Below are 23,688 nucleotides of genomic sequence, written 5' to 3' on the forward strand. Positions count from 1 at the left end.
CTAAACAACAACACTAAGTATACCTATATTATAAAAATATGAACTGGTTCAGAAAGCAAGATCCAGGGAAATAGGCACATTTCTATCCTACACTAGATCCTAAATTCTCAAAAGTCCTTCCTTTCCAGTTCTAGAGTTCATGAGTGATCCTCTAGGCCTCTATGGAGGCCTCAGTTTTCATTCCAATCCCAAAGAAAGGCAATGCCAAAGAATGCTCAAACTACCGCACAATTGCACTTATCTCACACGTTAGTAAAGTAATGCTCAAAATTCTCCAAGCCAGGCTTCAGCAATACGTGAACCGTGAACTTCCTGATGTTCAAGCTGATTTTAGAAAAGGCAGAGGAACCAGAGATCAAATTGCCAACATCCGCTGGATCATGGAAAAAGCAAGAGAGTTCCAGAAAAACATCTATTTCTGCTTTATTGACTATGCCAAAGCCTTTGACTGTGTGGATCACAATCAACTGTGGAAAATTCTTCAAGAGATGGGGATACCAGACCACCTGACCTGCCTCTTGAGAAATCTGTATGCAGGTCAGGAAGCAACAGTTAGAGCTGGACATGGAACAACAGACTGGTTCCAAATAGGAAAAGGAGTACGTCAAGGCTGTATATTGTTACCCTGCTTATTTAACTTCTATGCAGAGTACATCATGACAAATGCTGGGCTGGAAGAAGCACAAGCTGGAATCAAGATTGCTGGGAGAAATCTCAATAACCTCAGATATGCAGATGACACCACCCTTATGGCAGAAAGTGAAGAGGAACTCAAAAGCCTCTTGATGAAAGTGAAAGTGGAGAGTGAAAGAGTTGGCTTAAAGCTCAACATTCAGAAAACGAAGATCATGGCTTCCGGTCCCATCACTTCATGGGAAATAGATGGAGGAACAGTGGAAACAGTGTCAGACTTTATTTTTGGGGGCTCCAAAATCACTGCAGATGGTGACTGCAGCCATGAAATTAAAAGACACTTACTCCTTGGAAGGAAAGTTATGACCAACCTAGATAGCATATTCAAGGGCAGAGACATTACTTTGCCAACAAAGGTTCGTCTAGTCAAGTTTTTCCTGTATGGATATGAGAGTTGGACTGTGAAGAAGGCTGAGCGCCGAAGAATTGATGCTTTTGAACTGTGGTGTTGGAGAAGACTCTTGAGAGTCCCTTGGACTGCAAGGAGATCCAACCAGTCCATTCTGAAGGAGATCAGCCCTGGGATTTCTTTGGAAGGAATGATGCTAAAGCTGAAACTCCAGTACTTTGGCCACCTCATGCAAAGAGTTGACTCATTGGAAAAGTCTCTGATGCTGGGAGGGATTGGGGGCAGGAGGAGAAGGGGACGACAGAGGATGAGATGGCTGGATGGCATCGCTGACTCGATGGACGTGAGTCCGAGTGAACTCTGGGAGTTGGTGATAGACAGGGAGGCCTGGCGTGCTGCGATTCATGGGGTCGCAAAGAGTCAGACACAACTGAGCGACTGAACTGAACTGAGGCCTCTATGCATTTTACAGAAAGTTTTTAACCTTATACTTCCACCCCTCAAAGAAATTCATTATCTGGGAAAATAAAGCCTAGGTGAAAAGTCACAGGAGACAAAGTACTAAGATACTAGAGCATTCCCTCTCGGCCTCTGCAGGACCTCCACCTCGTCTCGTAGACAAGCTGACCACCACCAGCCACTGACAGGTCACTAACAGTGAAAGGAATGGGGTACCCAAGATGCTTTCGCTTTACTCCAAATGCAGTCCATGGAGGGGAAGACAGAAGTCCAGTACTTACAACCTAACCTAGTACCGAACTCTCTATCCTACCTCCCAAGAAGCTGCAACTTCCTCTTGGACCCTGGGAGACCTGGGGCCTCCCCCTGGGGTGGAGCATCAGGGGATTCAGGTGGGGAAGGCAGCATCCCAAGGGGCTAGCACAAAACATATTAAAATCTGCTACAGGAAGTGCTGATCTGAACTCCTGGGCCCTCTTCACACAAATGCCAGGCACTTCCTAAGAGGAGGCCTTCTGTTAGCACCCGGGGTCTGTCCCAGAGCTCTGCATGCCTAAGAGAAACACCTTCAAAGATGAAATTTCATTTAACTAAATTCACTTGATGAACCTTTAAAACTCAGTTCCCCTTTGCAGAAAACACAGAGGCTAGAGGAAGAAGTTAAATGGCTTCAGAAGGAAGTGATCAGAAGAAATCCAGAGGGCGAGACATTTTATAGCACAAGAATCTTCAAGTGTGTGTGTGTGAAAACAAATCTGAATTTGCTTGAACACATTCAACAGCTGGATGTTATAAGGGCACCGCACAAGCTAAAGATACGTCAGTGGATAGGTTAAATCACGCGCACACAGAGAGAGAGATGTAAAGTAATCTGAAAAATAAACACTTCTTAACTAACTTGGTTTTCATTAATTCAAGCAGGGAGGTAAACAGTTACTCAACAGGTGTAGGTAATGTGATTCCTCTCTATTCAAAGTCAATGAAAGTCAAACCAAAAAGAAACAGCCAGCACCAGGTAGAACTTTCAGAACAGGAAGAAAGCAGGGAACCACTTCTGGAGCAAATTATCCAATTGGCCATCTACGCATCATTCATCTAATAAACTGTTTTTGAAAGCAACACATAGAGACGTACAAATATGCAAAAGAAATTAAAATTTGAGTAGGCAAGGTACAGGAGGTTTTTATTTTTAATCTTATACTTCTTTCATATAATCTTTCAGGACTTAATCAGGGCAAAGTAAGTTACTCAGAAAAAAAGAGAATCTAAAAAGACACAAAATGAGGTGAGGAACCTCTTAAGAAATATACCTATATACCATCTATAATTCTCCTAAATTTTTATATTCACTATAGTCAAATGCAACTTGTAGCCATCCAGTAAAACTAAGTACACAAGGGTAGTATTTAGGCTCCCCCCCTCCCCCGCCCCTATTGTCCTTGGACAAGAGATACAATTCTGGCCACAAGAAATATCAAAGTTACTACCTGTTTGAAGAAATTCCACCTGCTATATGCTATAAAAGGACATATGTTACAATGATGACTTAAGAGCTGCAGAAGTAGCTGCTAACACATATAAGGAAAAGGAATTAATTAACGAATCTTGGCTTAACTCTACCAATGACCACTAAGAGAGAGAATAGAAATGCTATTGAAGAAAAAAGTTTGGATCATATATATCAAGGCAAATGGTCAGACATGAGTAGTAGTAACAATCCTCTACCCCTCAAATCTACCTGAATCTTTAAACACAAACTACCAGAGAGCGCAAAAATGTCACCGCTTTCAGGAAGACTGACCCACAGCCTGTCTAGGTTAGGACTATCCTTCATAAACTTAATGACTTTATAGCACTTTTCAAACTGTAATTCCATAGTTTGTACAACTATTTACTCAATGTCCCACTGTTTTGCTAGAATAGAACATAAGCTCCATAAAGACAACAAATGTGTGTTTCTGTCTTGCTCCCAACTGTATCCATGGCACCTGGTACCAAGTGGATATTGCATGCTTAATAAGCATTCATTGTATAAATGCACATTAAATTCCATACCAAAATAAAGTCCCACAAGTAATAGACATAAATAGGTATATCCAAGAGGGAAAACCCAGAAACGGCAATGATAAGAGATAGCCTTGAAATGGATATAATATGCATCAAAAAGAAATGTGAAATTGTTAAATTAGTTCTGTTGAAAATAAAACAACTGCTATCAAATTCCACCCCAATGAAATTCATAAAAACCTTCTAATTAATGTTATTTTTTTAACATTTGAACTTCAAGAATTTAGTATTTACTTTTCTCTAAGATTTCAGGCTAATTAAATACAATTTAAGTGGAACCAAAAACAACGTTTTATAGTCACATAAATGCTGGCCCCTTTGAATTCACCACAGCACTAGGAAAACACTAGCTATTCTCAAGGAAGGTGAATGTGCCTGTTTCCTACTGGGACATGTCGCACACAATATGAAAACCCCAAGGAATCCCCCCCAAAAAGTACTAGAACTAGTAACTTGGTTTTCAGCAAGGTTGCAAAATACAAGGTCAATATAAAAACTGGGTTTATTTCTAGCCATGAATATCTGAAGCCTAAATTTTATTTAAACATCATTTTCAATGGCATCAATAGATGTGAAACATTTAGGAATAAATTAAAATATGTGCCAGACCTGTACACTGCAAACTATGAAACACTGAAAACTTAAAGAAGTCCTAAATAACTGAAGAGATATACTATGTTCATGGATTAGAACATTCAATATTATTAAGACATCAATGCTTCTCCAATTTGATCTACAGATTTGATGCAATTCCCATCAAAGTCTTAACAAGCTTTCTTTTGTAGACATTGATAAGCTATTTCTAAAACTTAAACAGAAATAGAATAGGCCTAGAATGATCAAAACAATTTGGGGAAGAAAAAAAGAAGATTTCCATTATCTGACTTCAAGACATTATAAAGCTACAGTAATCAAGACAGTATGGTATTGGCTTGGTGGTGGTAGTGGTGGTTTAGTCACTAAGTCATGTCCAACTCTTATGACCCCATGGACCATATCGGGCTCTTCTATCCATGAGATTTGCCAGGCAAGAACACTGCAATGGGTTGCCATTTCCTTCTCCAGGGAGAATTCCTGACCAGGGATCATAGGTGGCTTCTTTACCACTGAATCACCAGGGAACCCCACTGTATTGGCTTACAGATAGACTGCTGCTGCTAAGTCACTTCAGTCGTGTCCAACTTTGTGTGACCCCACAGACGGCAGCCCACCAGGGTCCCCCGTCCCTGGGATTCTCCAGGCAAGAACACTGGAGTGGGTTGCTATTTCCTTCTCCAATGCATGAAAGTGAAAAGTCAAAGTGAAGTCACTCAGTCGTGTCCGACTCTCAGCGACCCCATGGACTGCAGCCTTCCGGGGTCCTCCATCCATGGGATTTTCCAGGCAAGAGTGCTGGAGTGGGGTGCCATTGCCTTCTCCGTACAGATAGACATACATTACTAAAAACAGAATAAAGTCCAGAAATAGGGCCACATACGTATGTTCAATTGATTTTCAACAAGGTAATTCACCTGAAAAACAATCATCTTTTCAATACATGGTACTAAAACAAGGGAACATATGCAAAAAAAAAAAAAGAAAACCACCAAAATTTAATCCTTACAGGTATACTAAAATTAACTTGAATCATAGACCTATATGTAAGCTCTCTCTCTATATATATATACACACACACACATATATATACATATATATATATATATATACATATAACCTATACGTAAATAAATGTAATGCTATAAAACGAATAAAATAGAGGAGGAAATTTTCTGATCTTAGAATCAGATCAGATCAGATCAGTCGCTCAGTCGTGTCCGACTCTTTGCGACCCCATGAATCACAGCACGCCAGGCCTCCCTGTCCATCACCAACTCCTGGAGTTCACTCAGACTCACGTCCATCGAGTCAGCGATGCCATCCAGCCATCTCATCCTCTGTCGTCCCCTTCTCCTCCTGCCCCCAATCCCTCCCAGCATCAGAGACTTTTCCAATGAGTCAACTCTTTGCATGAGGTGGCCAAAGTACTGGAGTTTCAGCTTTAGCATCATTCCTTCCAAAGAAATCCCAGGGCTGATCTCCTTCAGAATGAACTGGTTGGATCTCCTTGCAGTCCAAGGGACTCTCAAGAGTCTTCTCCAACACCACAGTTCAAAAGCATCAATTCTTCGGCGCTCAGCCTTCTTCACAGTCCAACTCTCACATCCATACATGACCACAGGAAAAACCATAGCCTTGACTAGACGAACCTTTGTTGGCAAAGTAATGTCTCTGCCCTTGAATATGCTATCTAGGTTGGTCATAACTTTCCTTCCAAGGAGTAAGCATCTTTTAATTTCATGGCTGCAGTCACCATCTGTAGTGATTTTGGAGCCCAGAAAAATAAAGTCTGACACTGTTTCCACTGTTTCTCCATCTATTTCCCATGAAATGGTGGGACCGGAAGCCATGATCTTCGTTTTCTGAATGTTGGGCTTTAAGCCAACTTTTTCACTCTCAACTTTCACTTTCATCAAGAGGCTTTTGAGTTCCTCTTCACTTTCTGCCATAAGGGTGGTGTCATCTGCATATCTGAGGTGATTGAGATTTCTCCTGGCAATCTTGATTCCAGCTTGTGTTTCTTCCAGTCCAGCGTTTCTCATGATGTACTCTGCATATAAGTTAAATAAACAGGGTGACAATATACAGCCCTGACATACTCCTTTTCCTATTTGGAACCAGTCTGTTGTTCCATGTCCAGTTCTAACTGTTGCTTCCTGACCTGCATACAGGTTTCTCAAGAGGCAGATCAGGTGGTCTGGTATTCCCATCTCTTGAAGAATTTTCCACAGTTGATTGTGATCCACACAGTCAAAGGCTTTGGCATAGTCAATAAAGCAGAAATCGATGTTTTTCTGGAACTCTCTTGCTTTTTCTATAATCCAGCGGATGTTGGCAATTTGATCTCTGGTTCCTCTGCCTTTTCTGAAACCAGCTTGATATTAATAAATCTTTTCTATGAAAGAAAGGAGTATGAACTCCCAAAGAAAAAAAGAACTAGACTTTATAAAAATTAAGAACCCTAAGAACTGCTGCCATTCAAGGATTAATGTTAAGAAAAATGAGAAGACAATAACCTGAGAGTAACTATTCTTAATACACATATCTGACAAAGGACTTGTATCCAGAATGCAAAACAACAACAACAAAAAGAAACACTTAAAAAAATGATTTTATTTATTTTTGGCTGTGTCGAGTGGGGGCTACTCTAGTTGCGCTGCTCAGCCCCTCACTGTGGCGGCGTCTCTGCTGGAGCACGGGCTCTGGGGCATGTGGGCTCAGCAGCTGCGGCTCCCAGGCTCTAGAGCACAGGGGTAGTCCTAGAGGCGCATGGGCGTACCTGCTCCTCGGCATGTGGCATCTTCCCAGATCAGGGATCAAACCTGCGTCTCCTGCATTGGCATGTAGATTCTTTATCACTGAGACACCAGGAAAGCACTCCAAAAGCACTCTTAAACATAATTAGAAGAAAACAATTCAACTTAGAACAGCAGCAAAAAGATTTGAAAAGACGTTACCCAAAAGAAAATATCAGATAGCCAAAAAGCACATTAAAAGTGCTCGGCATTGTTTATCACCAGGGAAATACAAAGTAAAACCATCGGATACCTCTACAAACCCATTAGAATGGTTAAATTTCTTAGTTCTGACAGTATCTAGTGTTGGCAAAGATGTGAAGTAACTGAAACTCTCATACATTACTGATGGGAAAATAAAATGGTACAACAATTTTGGAATGCAATTTGGCAGTTTATCAAATTAAACATACACATGCCATATGATCCAGAAATTCGATTCCTAGGAAATTAACCAAGAGAAATGAAAACACACATCAACGCAAAGACCTGATTGTGAATGACCATAGAACCTTTACTCATAATAGCAAGAAAAAAAATGCAAACAACCCAATGTCCACTAACAGGAAAACAGATAAATAAGTCACAGCAGATCCATACATTGGAACACTACTCAGCAATAATGACCTACTCAGACAGGCAACAAAATGGATGAATCTCAAAAACATAAGTCTGATTAAAACTAAAATTAAAAAAGACAAAAGAGTATGTATTGTGTGATTCAACTTATGTGAAGTACTGGAAAGGACCAATCTAATTGATAATGATAGAAAGCAGATGAGTGATTGCCCAAGGATGAGCATGGGGATGGGAGAGTAGACGAGAACCGAATGAGAAACAGAACAAGAGAATTTTGTGGGATTCTGGAAATGTTCATCTTCAATGACAGTTACTCCAGCATGTATGTATATCAAATCCTACACACAAATAAGTACATTTCCTTGAATATCAGCCACACCCAGCAACATCCTTAGGCAACACTAAACAGCAACTAAAATCCACAAGACTCTGTATCCATTAATGTCCAATAAGAACACCATTGTCTCTAGTTCTGACGAAATGCTTAAATTCACATTTAGTGAAAATACACGTAAGTGACTATTCCATAGTTAACATATTGTAACATCTGATACATGGGGTACAACTAAGATCAGAGATGTCCAGTATGCTATGTCCAGGTATGTTACAGCCATTCCACCCCCTCCCTTGTCTTATCTGCTAAATTTTATCCACCTAGCAAGACTCAGTGGGTGAAACAGCCATCCCTCTAACTCAGCATTGGATTCAAAATACTTATTACCATCTCTGCGTTCTGTGCTCCTTTTCCCAAGAAACACTAAATAATTGATCTTAACCTTTAAAGGTTTTCAATCTAGGAGACACATTTGCCCCACTGTAAATAATCAGATTAGTTGCGCTTCAGCCATAACATTGTAAGTTGCTAGGCAACATTATAAATTTATGAGTGGGTAAATCAGAAAAAATGAATCTACAAAGACACAGAATACAAGTTTTTTTAAAGGATGTTTCCATTCTCAAACATCAGAGTACACAGGAGTAGAAGAATTTATTTTTAAAAATTCTTACTACTGGTATTTTACAAACAAAATATTCCCAGACAATTTCACATTCAGTCAGTGTCTTCACACAAGTGATGAAGGCACACAGCATAGAAGATTTTTACAATCAAAAGACGATACTCCTGGAAATTCCCTGGTGGTCCAGTGGTTAGGGCTTCGTGCTTCCACTGCAGGAGGCATGAACTCTATCCCTGGTCAGGGAACTAAGATCCCACAAGCCTCAAAGCATGGCAAAAAAAAAAAAAAGACACTCTTGAAAAAGCAAGACTGTTTTTGGTCCTGATCTCATTTAAAGCAAGGATTGTTCATGCAGCAGCCTTCAGGGTAAACTTTTATTCTGACACCAGAACCAAGCAGAGCAAAGCCTCAGGCAGGGTCTGAGACGAGTGTATTCCTCCTTAGGTGACTGGTCCCCCGTGAAGACCCTTCTGCTGTCTCAACTGCAACTGACCCACTGCAGTCTGATGGCAGTCGGATTCTTCCTTGGAAGGCACTGCTCTCCTGATTGGATGCCCAAGGCCCCCGCCTTCCTGCACCCCCAAATATGCTCAGTCACTGATCCAACACTGTCACCCCCAGAATAAATGGGCCTTCAGGGCTTGTAGCTTCAGTGACTCGCTCCTGAAAGCAGTCTGTCCCCACAAGCATCCAGGTAACTGTCACCCACAGACACCCAAGGGCCAAAATGACCCGATACACGAAACATCTCTGAAAGAAATGGACACACTTTCCCATACGTGCTCCTGGCCCAGGAGCACAACCCTCATTATGTGGGGACACACTCTCCAGCTGGACTCTTGGCTGCCACCTCTTCTAAGCATCTGGGATTGAGACCATCCACCTCAGCCCCAGCATGAAATCTGGAACCAAGCCAGCAAGATCTCCTGTGGGGCCCCTGATGATGCTTCTTTCCAGTTAGGTCCCCAAGTAATAATTCATCAGAGTGCTTCTGGCAATGCTGATTCTCAAATACAATGGGTCCAGTTTGGCAGTTCCTCAAAACGTTAAACAGTATCAACATATAAGCCAGCCATCTCCGAGCATATACTCAAAAGAGTGGGAAGCAGAAGCTTCCTCAAACACATACCTCAGCAACACCGATGTTCAGAGCAACATTGTTCACGATGGTCAAAAGGTAGAAACAACGCACATCAGTCAAAAGATGGACAGATGGTTAAACAAAATGTGGTGTGTGTACATATATACATAAAATACTCCACAGCATGCATGTGTGCATATATATATATATATATATATATATATATTCCAGTGTCTGTGATACATATATATGTAAATACTCCAGTGTGTGTGTGTGTACATATATACATAAAATACTCCACTGCAGTTCAGTTCAGTCGCTCAGTCGTGTCCGACTCTTTGCAATCATGTGTGCAAATATTCCAGTGTGTGTGTGTATATATATATATATGTGTAAATACTCCAGTGTGTGTATATATATATATATATATATACATAAAATACTCCAGTGTGTGTGTGTACATATATACATAAAATACTCCACTGCATGTATGCGTACATATAAATATTCCAGTGTGTGTATATATACACAAAATACATATATATAAATATTCTAGTGTGTGTGTATATATATATATAATATATATAAATATTCCAGTGTGTGTGTGTGTATATATATATAAATAAAATACTTCAGTATGTGTATGTGTACATATATACATAAAATACTCCAGTGTGTGTGCATATATATACAGACACACTAGAATATATATATGCACACACACTGGAGTATTTTATGTATATATGTACACACGCACACACATATATATATTGGAGAAGGCGATGGCACCCCACTCCAGTACCCTTGCCTGGAAAATCCCATGGACGGAGGAGCCTGGTGGGCTGCAGTCCATGGGGCTGCTAAGAGTCAGACATGACTGAGCGACTTCACTTTCACTTTTCACTTTCATGCATTGGAGAAGGAAATGGCAACCCACTCCAGTGTTCTTGCCTGGAGAATCCCAGGGACGAGGGAGCCTGGTGGGCTGCCATCTATGGGGTCGCACAGAGTCGGACACGACTGAAGCGACTAAGCAGCAGCAGCATATATATATAAAAAATACTCCTGTGTGTGTGTGTATACACACACACACACACACACACACACACACATATATATAAAATACCCCAGTGCATGTACATGTATTATTCAAGCATAAAAAGAAATCAAGTTCTAATAGACACTATGGCATAAATGAACCTTGAAAATATTATGCTAAGTGAAAGAGGCCAGACAGAAAAGGACAAATATTGTATGATTCCACTTTTGTGAAACATCTAGAAAAAGTAAATTCATAGAAACAGCAAGTAGAATAGAGGTTACCAGGAGCTGAGTGGAGAGAAAATGAGAAGTTATTGATTAATGGGTATAGAGTTTCTGTTTGGGGTGATGAGAAAGTTTCCAGAATAGTGGAATGGTTGCAGTGTGAGAGTAATTAACGGCACTGAACAGTACAGCTGAAAATAGTTAAAATAACAAATTTGACGTTCAGTTCAGTCTCTCAGTCGTGTCCAACTCTTTGCGACCCGATGGGCTGCAGCACGCCAGGCTTCCCTGTCCTTCACCAACTCCCAGAGTTTACCCAAACTCACATCCATTGAGTCGGTAGTGCCATCCAACCATCTCATCCTCTGTCATCTCCTTCTCCCGCCTTCAGTCTTTCCCAGCATCAGGGCCTTTTCAAATGAGTCAGCCCTTCGCATCAGGTGGCTAATGTATTAGAGTTTTGGCCTCAACATCAGTCCTTCCAATGAACACTCAGAACTGATCTCCTTTAGAATGGACTTGTTGGATCTCCTTGCAGTCCAAGGGACTCTCAGGAGTGTTCTCCAACACCACAGTTCAAAAGCATCAATTCTTCGGTGCTCAGCCTTCTTTATGGTCCTACTCTCACATTCATACGTGACTACTGGAAAAAGCATAGCTTTTGACTATATGGACCTTTGTCGGCAAAGTAATGTCTCTGCTTTTTAATATGCTGTCTAGGTTGGTCATAACTTTCCTGCCAAGGAGTAAGCGTTTTTTAATTTCATGGCTGCAGTCACCATCTGCACTGATTTTGGATCCCAAATAAATAAAAGTCTGTCACTGTTCCCACTGTTTCCCCATTTATTTGCCATGAAACTTGACAATAAAGTTTACCAAAAAATTTTAAAAGAGAAGGGGATCAAGATCTCAAGCTGTATTCTCCCCAGAAGCTTCTGGTCTTCTCTGCAGCCAGGCCACTGCCTGCTGCCAAATTGCCCTGCATAAGATGAAGTGGAGAGGCAGCCATGTAGCTATGGGGTTGGTAGATGGGCGGAGCCCTGACAATGCTTTTCCCAGGGTTCCTCCTTGCCTTACCCATAAATCACCAAGGGAAGCCACTAGAGTGACTTCTCACAAGTCTTTTCCCGAGTAACTTTTCACCTAGGCAGACAAATGATTGGCAGTGTCTCTCGTGGAATGATTTTAGGTTGTCTCCATCAGGCACTAGGCTACATCCACCGTATGGAAGTGCTCACTCACTCCATGCAGAGCACTGGGCCTTTAGACAAGGATCCCAACCCTCACTAGCAATGCCACAGCACTATTATCACCATCTACGGAAGAAGAAATGGAACCTCAGATATTCCAAACCACAAAGTCAGTAAGTCACAGAGCTGGAATTTGAAACCACAAAACCAAATCTGGCTCCTAAATCATTGCTCTAATTTCTATCCCACCATCCTCAGTAAGAAGAGCTAACCCAAAATGAAGCAACATAGGAGAAGCCTGTTTACTGTAATCAAAATATCGCAGAGAGTCGGACACGACTGAGCGACTGATCTGATCTGATCTGAAGGCATCACAAAGAAAGATATAAACTCAATATAATATGCAACTATGAAGTAGTGATAAAACAGATATGGTTTGGAGCTGAGGTGGCGTGGGAGGGAGAGTGGGTGGTGGGCAAGGATTAGAATGTTTGGTAAGAGAAACCTGAATCTGAAGAAGTTTGGGTCAACCGTGCCTCCTTCAGTTCAGTTCAGTTGCTCAGTCATATCCGACTCTTTGCAACCCCAAGAATACAGCATGCCAGGCTTCCCTGTCCATCACCAACTCCCCTGGAGCTTGCTCAAACTCATGTCCATCAAGTCGGTGATGCCATCCAACCATCTCATCCTCTGTCATTCCCTTCTCTCCTGCCTTCAATGTTTCCCAGCATCAGGGTGTTTTCCAATGAGTCAGTTCTTCGCATCAGGTGGCCAAAATATCGGAGCATCATCTTCCGCATCAGTCCTTCCAATGAATATTCAGGGCTGATTTCCTTTAGGACGGACTGGTTTGATCTCCTTGCAATCCAAGGGACTCTCAACAAGTGTTCTCCAATACCACAGTTCAAAAGCATCAAATTTTTCGGCACTCAGCTTTCTTTATTACCCAACTCACACATCCATACAGGACCACTGGAAAAACCATAGCTTCGACTAGACGGACCTTTGACACCACAGTTCAAAAGCATCAGTTCTTCAGTGTTCAGCTTTCTTTATGGTCCAGCTCTCACATCCATACAGAACTACTGGAAAAACCATAGCTTTGACTAGACGGACCTTTGCAGCAAAGTAATGTCTCTGCTTTTTAATATGCTATCTGGGTTGGTCATAGCTTTTCTTTCCAGGAGTAAACGTCTTTTAATTTCATGGCTACTCAGGCAAGCCCAGATGAGGACATTTTCACAAAGAAACAAAATTTTTATCATTTAAGTGAACTACCCGTTCATTGCTCTCTGGTTTCAGCGAGAAAGAGATGGCATATCCTAGAGTTCAAGGGAAGGGCTACTTAAGGAACTGTGGGCAGAGATAAGAGAATCAAAGCAGCAGGGCTGGGGAACACCTGGACCAGCGACAGGCCCAGAGGAGGAGCAGAGGAGACGGCACCCACAGGGGCTGTGAGCAGAGAGGGTAGAGAAGAACCCCTCCACCTCTCTCACCCACTGCCAGCACAACCAGGGCCTGGGAAGGCACCCAGAGAACAAGTGGACAGTGTAAACTGGACAGTGGCCAACACAAGTGCTGAGAGTGGACACAACCGCTTTCATCAGACCCAAGTTCGAATGGTAACTCCACAGCACCAAAGGATTTATGACGAAGGGCATCCGAGATCCAAATCCCAGGCATGGGGGGGCTCCTCCCCTGAGTCAAACTTGTCACGGTCACTTCCGGTCCCCAAGGCCTGGGACACAGTAGGCACTCAATAAATGTCTGTTAAAACCTGTATTCCCTTTATTATGTAAAAGTTTCTCTCAGGCTCAGGCTCTGAAAGGCCACGGGTTTACTGCATTTTTTGTTACCTGCCAACTAGCGAAGACCACAAAAGGCTGGGGTGGACCCATAAAACAGAGGTAATGAATAAGTCATTTCTAACAAGGCTGGTTTTATAGGCATCACACCTCTGCTGGGCCAAATGGGCTCATTTTAGAGGTGAAATCTATTCTGCGAGTGCGGAGACCAAAAAAAAAAGAGAGAGAGAGAGCCGTGGGCGGCACTAAAAGAAAAGGGAGGCGTTCTGGGTCGGCGCTCAACCACAGCTCCTACTCCAGAGGCGCTAACTTCCACTGACGGGGCCCGTGGGTTTGGGGTTCAACATCCGTAGAAATCTCCAGAGCCTTCATTAAGCCTTGCCGGTGTAAAACGCCCGCCATTTGTCCGAGGCCAACACAAACAGGCTCCTAACGGAGTTAGGAGTGTTGGCTGGGAAGCCAAGAAAGCTCCGGGTGGGAGCCCAGGCCGCAAGCTGGAACGCGAGTGGGGCGGCCCATCGCGCCTCACCCTGCGGGGGCACGTTCTGACTGGCGCACACGCACGTAGGCACGTACACGCACGCATGCGCACATATAGATGTGACCATTCCCCACCTCAGCCATGTTGGGGCGAGCAGCGGGTCTAGAGCCCTAGGTCCAGGGCTGCTTTTTTTTTTTTTTTTGAATCATCAGAAGGCCCCCCACCCCGCTCCCGCAACTCATCCCAAACTACGTGCCTGTCATTCGCAGCCTGGCTTTGACCTCTCTGGAGCGCTGTGTGTGGGAGCAGGAGATAACCAGCACAGAATTGCCCACAGCTCTGCTCCAGACTAGCTGGGAGGCTTTCTTTTTAGAACGAGAAAATCCCCAGCTCCCCTTTCACCTTTAACATTCAAGAGTGAGTGTTTTGTCCCAAATGCTAAATGCTCAAGTTAAAACTGGAACATCCTCTCTAGGATTCCAAAATTAAAATACACATGTTGCCTGCAAAGAAGAGAGGTGGCCAGTATGAGGACGATTCAGGGAAGGCAGAGAGAGTTTTCTACTCCAGTCCATTTATTTTAGCAAAACCTCATTTGGTCAACTGTTTTTGTACATGACACTGGAAAATTCAGAGAGTCCCAGAGGATATTACATTGGAGGGGAAAAAAAGGGCCTGTGAAGGCATTCCCTTCTGCCCTACAAGGAGAGGACGGACAAATTCGCAAGCAAGCATTCCAAGGAGACAGTCTAAAATCTGCATTTTAGGAAGCCTTACTAGTTGATGGGAAGGAGCCGCTAGCTGATGAGCCAGTGTGTACTTAGTTATAGTTTCTAAACTGGAAAGCACTTTAATAACAGATAAACTATTGCAACTTTTTTCTGAAGCTCCATCTTTCCAGTCTTGCTCTGGGGTACATCAACAGCTGATTCTTTTAAACTGTTTAATGTGATGTTAATGAAGCCCCCAACACACCTGGATAAAGGGTGACAGCTAGATTGAACCAGGCAGCCAATCTGAGCCTGGTGGGCTGTTTACTGTTGGCCTGTCCCCCAAGGCTTGTCGGCTCTCCCAGACACAGGAATGGAAGATGTGTTTCACCATACTTCAGTGAGAAATGCCAAAACATTTTTTAAGTTTTCAAACAAAACACACTTATTAAATGCCTACTACAGGCAAAATACTGGAAAAGGGATACAAAGATTAACAACATATGGTCCTTGCCTTCAAATGATCTTGTATTACAGTTTAATAGGGTAGACAGATATTCATAACTACAACCGCATTTGTGCACCACCCCCCCACCACCAAATTTTAACCTTCATATAAAAGTAAGCAGTCAGATCTAAGGTGCCAGTATTGGGATGGGAAACTGAAAGAAAAATTGTAAATCCTGTATACATAACATGGTCATCACTGGAATTTTCCTGGATCAGGGTTGAGAAGTCCTATGCTGAGCATAAAAGATCAACTAGTTGTCCTCAAAGCATGTGGCTCTGAGGTGCTTTATGTTCCATAATTTAGAACTTTTTAAAGATATATTCTAAAAATTTTCTACTTGCTGGCCCATTGTGAGGATCGGATGTGCCCATAGTCCAGTACAGCAATGACCAGCTATCCAGAACCATTACAAACCAGTAGGCTACTGGTTTTACTTCAAATAAAGAAAACAAGCCCAGGTCCAAATGGAAATTAGTGGCACTCTCTTATCAACTCCTAGAAACAAAAATGTGGTAGCCTCATACTGTCATAAATAACTTAAGTTCTATGCTCTGTGTTAACTTGAAGACACACATCTTTTGAAAAACAAACTCTATCAATAAATTGTGGTAAAACGTTAACCAGTGGTGAATCTACTAGGTAAAAGTTACATGAGATTTGTGTACTATTTTTCACCCTTTCTTTACTTATTTTTTTAAACAAAAAGTTGAGGAGAAACAAAGGGATTTGCTCCAAAAGCTCTCTAAGGCCTCTGCCAGTTCCAACATTCACTGGATGTTTTTGTTCTGCTGTTAATCCTGGAATCATCAAAGACACAGCCTTTGCTTAAAAGGAGAAAAAAAACAAACAATCATCAAGAATACCTTCTAGCACCCGCATCTTAGTTGGATCAGCACAACCCTTCACGCAGTCTGCATGAGGGCTAGGTTGCAAAGGTCACTTCAGGCAAGAACACCTCCCTGAAAAACCTGATTTTGACTGTCACAGGCTGTGCCTCCAGAGGCCCGGAGCTCGAGCAGTCCAAGCGAAGGACGTTCTTTCCTGAGCACAAACCCCAGTGCGTTTCATGAAGCCTTTCAGTATACGTGGAATCAGTGTATTAATAACAGCTTATTGGCACCGAATGAAAAACACACAAGTCTTAATCTTAGGTCTTGAATTGGGTCCAGGTTCTACGTAATAGCTGGCTGGAAGGGATACAGCCGTAAGCATTGCTTGGTGACTGGAGGCTGTGTAGTGAGACCTGAGTTCTGAAACCAGGATTGGTAGCTTAGCAAAATTTACTGGTTGTAGAAAAAAGTAAACTTGCCTCTAGGGAGGTGAGCTCAGCCGCACCATTCTGACAGCAGCCCCTGGTGGCCAGTTTAGTAAAAAGTATTGGCTCCGATGCAGAAAGTTCCGACCTTGCCTTAATGAAGGTTGCTACAAGCAGACGGGCCATTCTAGGTGACAGCTGGGCAGTGATTAGGGAAGCAGCAAAAGTCCAAACTAAGGTGTGCCTGTGAGTCACATAAACTCATCCACATCACTAGGGTTCCTGTCACTTGCATTAACAACAACAACGAAAACAGGAATATTGCCCTTTGAAAATAAGATGAATATGAAAATTTATTTTTAAAGGGCAAGATAATAACATGAGGCAGATAATACTTACCTGGGTTTGAAAGTTACATTCCTTAATTATGTAGAAAACCTTTAAATATGCAAGGCACGTGGACTCCTACACAAAATAAAACATACCCTGTCTACTTCCCTACACAGTGGGACTCTTCCCTACACCCAGTGCTCTTAATTTCCACACATGCCAAGGAATTCCTACTGTACTATCGGGAATCACTCATATGGCAGAAGTTTCTAGAAGATGCTGCTATCATTCATTCAGGGAATAATAATCAAGATAGTAATACGTGAAGTCTGATCTCCAGTGCCACAGACTCACACCCCGTCACTGGATATAAATAGAAAAATGTTCAGAGGCTGACCGTTGGCTTCAAAGGCAGATAGCCGTAGGAAGTAGAAGCCACAAGCTTCAAGCCGACTTCATCGTAAGGTGCACACACTGCATCCTCAGCCATGAGAGAACAATCTGGAAACAATCTGCTGGGCAGCTGCTCTCATCAACAAACTGTTTATTGTAAGAAAGTGGCTGGGTCAAAGGCTAAACATCAACCCGAACCGAAAGCATACAAGCAAAAATCAATAGCGTCCGTGCTAAAGGAAACCCAGGACTTCACAGAAAAGAGGGAGCAAGAAACTTGTGTTTAGTTCTGAAAGGATGGCACTCACATATCTCAATGTGCAGGGCTGTTCTGCATGATATTACAAATGGTTACTTACTATCTTCAGAACAGGAGCTCAAATATGGCACTTAAAACATACGGAAATCAATTTTACAGATCACTTCCCAAAAAAAGTTACAACAGCTTATATCTAGTTGCTTCCATCTTGCATTTGTTTTATAAAAGGATCAACACGCTTAAACACAATGCTGCTGCTGCTGCTAAGTCACTTCAGTTGTGCCCAACTCTGTGCGACCCCATAGACGGCAGCCCACCAGGCTCCCCCGTCCCTGGAATTCTCCAGGCAAGAACACTGGAATGGGTTGCCATTTCCTTCTCCAATGCATGAAAGTGAAAAGTGAAAGTGAAGTCGCTCAGTCGTGTCCGACCCTCAGCGACCCCATGGACTGCAGCCTTCCAGGCTCCTCCATCCATGGGATTTTCCAGGCAAGAGTACTGGAGTGGGGTGCCATTGCCTTCTCCAACTTAAACACAATACGTAGATAATATAACCCATCTTTTAAAAAGCCTGTTTAGTAATTGGATTACTGACTGGTATATAAGAAATTATGTGAAGGAATTGTATTATTTTAGGTGTGACAGTGAAATTCCACTGCTTATATTTTTAAACAGAGTTCTTATCTTTTAAAGACACACACTAAATATTTACAGATGAGAGATCTGCTCGGGGATCTGGGTAAAAAGCTACACATACAGGAGGAGAAGTGGGTAGGAATAGATAAAATGAGATTGGCCAGAATGGAAAACTGTGAAGCAGAGTGCTGAATACATACGGCATCTTTACATTATTTTGTTTACTTTTGTATATTTGAAACTTTCTATGTGGTTATTTTACTTGGGTGCATGGTTCAACAGTCGTTACGAAAGGAAAAATGTTTTCTTAAATAGAAGTATTAACCCACCAGTGCAAATTCATTATTTCACCATAAGGATATGTATAGAGAAGGACAGAGATGGTGAAGATGGTGAAGGACAGGGAAGCCTGGCGTGCTGCAGTCCATGGGGTCTCAAAGAGTAGGAAAGGACTGAGCGACTGAACAGCAACAAAAAAGGATATATATACACCCCAGGATTATTAAGTGTCCAACATGGTTGTTTTCAAGCCGGTATCTGATACGAAGCTGTTAAATTCTAAGTCAAACAGTGGAGAAGTAGAACGAGACGTTGCGTACATCCCCACTGTGTTCATGACCCACCAAGCCGGAATCTGACAGAAACGATACCACAAGAAGGCATGCCACAGTTGACCTGCGCCACGGGCTGGGAGGACAAACAGGAACTGGTGAGAAAACCCAACCGACAGAAATGACGGGACCAGGCTGTGTTTGAAAACAGGCAGTTTGGCACACAGACTTTGAAAACACAACTTGTTTGTAAACCTGAGGCTCCTACATATTGCACTGTTAATTCTTAAACTAACAGGAAAAGTAATTAGAGAAAGAGCCTGAGATGAAATAAAGCAGAAAGCAAAACACGCTTTCATTATGCTTAAAGTAACTGAAAAGTATCTATCAATGACTTCAAACTGCTCCAGTATAAAGATGAAATGGTACTAATCACAAATTCTTTTTTTTTAAACCAACTTTGTGAATAATCACAAATTCTTACCAAAGAATGCTTTCAAAGGAACTGTTTTAAAAGTTAAAAAAAAATTTTTTTTTTTTTTTTTTTTTAAATTTTTCTCATCGTTGCTTTGCTGGGTCCAGCATAAATACTACAGAGCCCTGGAAAGGATGTGAAAGGTCATTTCATCTACCCTCCCCAGACAGCAGAGAGAGGGTTTGGTAATGAGGACTCAGAGTCCTTTAAAAAGTCATCTTAAAAAAAAAAAAAAATCCATCTTTTGTGACAAACTCACTAGGCCAATCTTGAGACACAAAACTAATTCCACCCGCATGAAGGGAAAATACATGCAGAGAGGAGAATCTTCAAAAGTACGGACCTTTAACCCTTACAGCATTTTATGGGCTGAAAAGCCACAGAAAAACTCATGTATTTCAAGTTGTCTATGGAAGCCCACAATCTAGAGTAATAATCTAGGCCATTCTAGGCAGAGAGAGCCTGGACATTCCCCACTCCCCCACCCACAGAAAAAATGAACCATCGTTTTTAAATTTATGAAACCACAATTTGATGTTTTCTTTTAAAAGATGTATTTCCGTATTTATTGAGATTAACAACAGGAAGGGGAATGACTGGTGCCATCACTCAGTTACTCCCTAATAACTGCTATATGTGGGATTCATTTTTCCTCAGACAAGAAGACAATTTGTCAAATACTTTCCTACGACAAAGAAAAGCAAACCTTTACAAGTATTCTTAAAAAAAACCTTCATTTTTAATTTTTTAAACTTTTGTTTTGCTCCTGGAAGCCAAGTCGATTTAAACTAACATTTTTACAGTTCAGGGTTCAGAAAAGACTCGTGGTTAGTGATACTGACTAATAGCCCAGCAAGGTGTTGCCAGTTCCATACTGGGCAATGCTGGTGACGGTGGCATTTCACTTTGAAAGAGATCTTATTGGGGAACTTATCGTGGAGGTGCAGGAGCTGACTAACGCAGTCCTTCTCTTTGCCAATCACCCCTCTCTCTCCATACTTCAACAGAGGAGACAGCCCAAAATAATGTTGTGAAGCTTCATGTATCAGTGGGAAAGCCCATCTCATTTTTAGCAGCATTATATACATAGCATAAATGCTTATGTATTATAACCTAAGTCTTCACTCATCCTCGGGAATAAGTGGGAAAAAGACCTCTCCACCAAGGAAGATCCTAATTCAGCAGCATTTTCTTTTAAAGTTTTAGTGAAAGCAATTCATATGCTAAAACTGAAAGACTTGAATGCCCCTAAAAAACATCAAGTAAAACAAGTAGTATAAAGGCTCAGAATTACTGCCATTTAAAACCAAGTTCATAGCGGCCATGTGTGAGGGGTCAATTCCCTAGAATTGTCTATAAGGGATAGTATCTCCAACAATTAAGAACAAAATTATAATCTACACACTGGTATTTCTCCCACTGCTTATATCATTAAATATATCATTATCAAAACAAAGCCTGAAAACATTTTAAGAGACAAACATACTCACAAAGCAAGCAAAGGGACCACGCAGAACTGAACGTCTGAGGAACATACAGGACCCGGAAGGCTGTAGGTAGCCCAGCGGTGCCTGGACAAGATGCATTTTACTCATAGGCAACCACTGAGGGGCAGAGACGGGAACGCCATCAACAAAGAGAACAGCATTCTCTTCTCATCTCCAAGAGAAAGAGACTGATGGACAGACAGACTGACCCTTGGCCAAGCTTTCCTGTTGGTGACCTGGTTGGCTTTGGTGAAGAAGCCTGAGAAAAGGCACCCAGGACTGACCCAGCCTCCCCCGCTGAGACGCGCCCAGGGGAACACCATCACCCAGAACCCGGGGTGTCGTGGCCCTTCCCGCGAACGCAGTGGAAACAGAGGCTCAAACAGGCCAGCCGGGTCCACAACCGCCTGGCGGCCTTGAAACTTCAGAAACACTTAGAAACATTTTCTCCAGACGGCACAATCCTCCGAGCAACATTCCCAGATTATCAGCATGAATGGAAAACAAAATGCCATTCCCCAGCCATAATTCACATCCCGGAAAACTGAACTAGAACATTCATCAAAAACGGGATTCGGGCCCCCGAGCCCTGCATTCCTGCACCGCCTGGCAGCTTCGGTGGCCGGGAGAGCCAGGCTCTGACAGTGCTGCTGCAACCACGGTGCCTACCTCAGTCCTGGCCTCTGGCCCCTCATCTGACCACCAGGGGGGCCCTTTGATCGTGTGGGAGATGGTACTCATGCCCTGGGACGTTATTTTTACAGACTTGGGAGACAGAAATCTGTTCTTTGCAGAACGTTGCAAGCCTTCTGAGAGACAGCTTCAATCGACTTCCCCAGGAGAGGAAGGCCGTCCCCCATACCCGCTCACACATGGCAGCTATTAGGGAGCTGCTGCAGAAGGCAGAAAGCATTTGGTCCGGGAGGACTTTTTCTTCCACGAGAGCCTGTTTCCCATCCACAAATCTGCCCAACTGCACGAGCGCTGGATATAAATAGTCTTGAGGAAATAAAACTACCCCCTCTCTCTCCATCTCTCAACAGGGTCCTGTCCCCGCTAGGACACTGCGGAAAAGGTGCCCCCTCCAACCCGCCACCCTTGCCCCCTCCCAGTAAGGCAGCCAGAGCCGCACCGCAGGGCAAACGCGGGGACCACAGGGCAAATGCGGGGACCACACCAGCTCAAAGTGGAGAGCGACCACACTGGTGCCCATCTGCATTTCCCCCAGCATGTTATCAAGTCTCTGCCTTGACTGTGAGCAGAAGAATTCGCCCCGGAGTCACTTGGAAACTGGCTTGTGGAAACAAGATTCAAGTAAAAATACAGCACATCCAGTAGCTGAAAAGCCTCTCCCCACCCCAACCACCCACCCACCGCCAAAAAAAAAATGAAGGCAGCTCAGGAAAACATCCCACGTATTATTCCTTTTGCATTTCAATGTCAGACTCGTCATGTTGCCTTTGCCGTAGGTATTAGGTTTGATAACAGGAAGTCGGTTAAAACTAACAAAAAAATTTTTCCAGTTGGAGGTGAAGGGCAAAGGAAGAAAGAAAGGAGAGAAAGGGGTCTATGAAAGACCCTTAAAAACCTCCCCAGCTATAAAAGCTTTTAAAGGTTGGCTTTAATCTGCCAGCTGCTCTTTGGCTGTTGCCATATTGTAAAACGGCCGCCTCAACACCGCATCAACCACATGTCAAAAGCTATTCAGCGTGCACCTGGAATTCCGAGCTCCTCTCGAATGTGGACCTCTCAAAATTATTTTTTAAGCTGTATTTTAGAGGGGCACTAGACGTTTCCCTCTCCTGTGTGTACATTCGATTCAGAACTAGGATTAAAGGTGCAGGGAGGGAAGATTCCATGACAAATAACTATGCCAAAACCAAAGTTGTTTTTTTTTTTCCTTTTAATTGGAGAATTCTAATTAACTCAAAAAAACACATGAGACCCTTCACTGCTCCACAATCCAGTTTGCTCCTCAGAGGGGCAAGGACCCCCTCCGTGCCCTCCCCCGACTGGCAGGGCCATGTGAGACTCCGATGAGATCCGGACATGGAAAGGCACTACTACAAAGCACGCGAGCAAGATGAGAAACCATCTTCTTGTTTTTCAGAAACTTGCAGAGCAAGGACTCGGAAGCACTCAGGTGTTTGCAGAATGAAGCAGTCTGCGAGAGGAGGGGGTAACACCACGTGACCTGACTTAGTCCAAGTTTCTTCATAAAGCACCCAGCGTCGAAAACGGAATGCCCCAGGTGGAAGGGCAATACAGCTTTTTGACATATTTCACAAGTATTGACACTATCTTTATCGACAATACCTGGGACTTCTCTGGTGGTCCAGTGGTTAAGAATCTGCCTTCCAATGCAGGGGATGTGGGTTCGAGCCCTAGTCAGGGAACTAAAATCCCATATGTGGGGGCTGGAAGGGGGGGCAACTAAGCCTGATCTCTGCATTTAAAGAGACACCCTAGTGCTACAAGGAAGCCCCATCACAGTCAAAATAAAAAAGTAATTTAAAAAAAATGCCTGTTTGCAGTGAGGGGGGACAGGGAAATGTGTCAACCACAAATAATCTAGGCTTAAAATCAAAATGGAATGTTACACCATCTTTTAAGCACACGTGATCCACCCTACAACTCCACACCACGGAAGCTGCACACACCAACAACACGGTGATGTTTTTGCCCAGTTTCTTTAATAAGAAACCCAGTTGTCACTTCTGGTTATGCTTACATCTTGAGCCCCCGAGGAGAAGGAGCCCC

The 23,688-nt window shown here is 42.9% G+C and overlaps 1 protein-coding gene across 2 annotated transcripts in view; it reads right to left on the reverse strand.

Annotated features, from left to right (window-relative positions):
• HLCS (holocarboxylase synthetase) overlaps positions 1 to 23,688 on the reverse strand; it is a 214,740-nt gene that overhangs the window by 132,596 nt on the left and 58,456 nt on the right. The gene's annotated exons all lie outside the window — the stretch shown is intronic.

This window comes from Bos taurus, chromosome 1 (genome assembly GCF_002263795.3).
Source record: "Bos taurus isolate L1 Dominette 01449 registration number 42190680 breed Hereford chromosome 1, ARS-UCD2.0, whole genome shotgun sequence".
NCBI classification, from domain to species: domain Eukaryota; kingdom Metazoa; phylum Chordata; class Mammalia; order Artiodactyla; family Bovidae; genus Bos; species Bos taurus.